Genomic DNA, 847 nt, shown 5'->3' on the forward strand with positions numbered 1-847 from the left:
AATCTTTTTGTTTTTCCTCTTGGCGGAAACGAGAAAGGAGGCAAGGCGCAGGGGCGCGCGTACGGTGTGTGACGGGCGGCTGAGGAGAAAGAAGCATAATAGAATTTGGTGTGCTGGTAATGACGGATGTGATCATACCAGCACTAACCCACCGGATCCCATCGGAATTCCGAAGTTAAGCGTGCTTGGGCGAGAGTAGTACTAGGATGGCTGGGAAGTCCTCGTGTTGCATAACTTCCTTTTTTTTTTCCTTTAAAATTCTATTTAATTTTGCCGGTTCGATCGGCGAATCTTTTGTTTTTCCACTTGGTGGAAAAGAGAAAGGGGGCAAGGAGCAGGGGTGCGCATGCGGTGTATGACTGGCGGCGCAGGAGAAAGAGGTATAATAGAATTTGGAGTGCTCGGAATGACGGATGCGATCATACCAGCACTAACGCACCGGATCCCATCAGAACTCCGAAGTTAAGCGTGCTTGTGCGAAAGTAGTACTAGGAAGGGTCACCCCCTGGGAAGTCCTCGTGTTGTTTCCCTTCATTTTTTTTGTCCTTTAAAATTCGGTTTAATTTTGCCAGTTCGATCGACGAATCTTTTTATTTTTCCTCTGGGCGGAAACAAGAAAGGGGGCGAGGCGTGGAGGCCTGCATGCAGGGTTTGACGGGCGGCGCAGGAGAAAGAGGCATAATAGAATTTTGAGTGCTGGGAATGACTGATGCGATCATACCAGCACTAACGCACCGGATCCCATCAGAACTCCGAAGTTAAACGTACTTGGGCGAGAGTAGTAGTAGGATAGGTGACCCCCTGGGAAGTCCTCGTGTTGCATCCCTTCTTTTTTTTTTTCCTTTAA

The 847-nt window shown here is 48.5% G+C and overlaps 2 non-coding genes and 1 pseudogene across 2 annotated transcripts; all 3 read left to right on the forward strand.

Moving 5' to 3' along the window:
• Positions 1 to 124: 124 nt before the first annotated feature.
• On the forward strand, positions 125 to 235 carry LOC124891903 (annotated as a pseudogene).
• A 176-nt stretch (positions 236 to 411) lies between these two features.
• On the forward strand, positions 412 to 530 carry LOC124891901. The gene has a single exon (XR_007049941.1). It is a non-coding gene; the product is annotated as a 5S ribosomal RNA (ribosomal RNA).
• A 177-nt stretch (positions 531 to 707) lies between these two features.
• LOC124891908 lies at positions 708 to 826 on the forward strand. Its single transcript, XR_007049944.1, has one exon. It is a non-coding gene; the product is annotated as a 5S ribosomal RNA (ribosomal RNA).
• The last annotated feature ends 21 nt before the right edge of the window (positions 827 to 847 follow it).

Source organism: Capsicum annuum, unplaced genomic scaffold, assembly GCF_002878395.1.
Source record: "Capsicum annuum cultivar UCD-10X-F1 unplaced genomic scaffold, UCD10Xv1.1 ctg42243, whole genome shotgun sequence".
In the NCBI taxonomy this organism is placed as follows: Eukaryota; Viridiplantae; Streptophyta; class Magnoliopsida; order Solanales; family Solanaceae; genus Capsicum; species Capsicum annuum.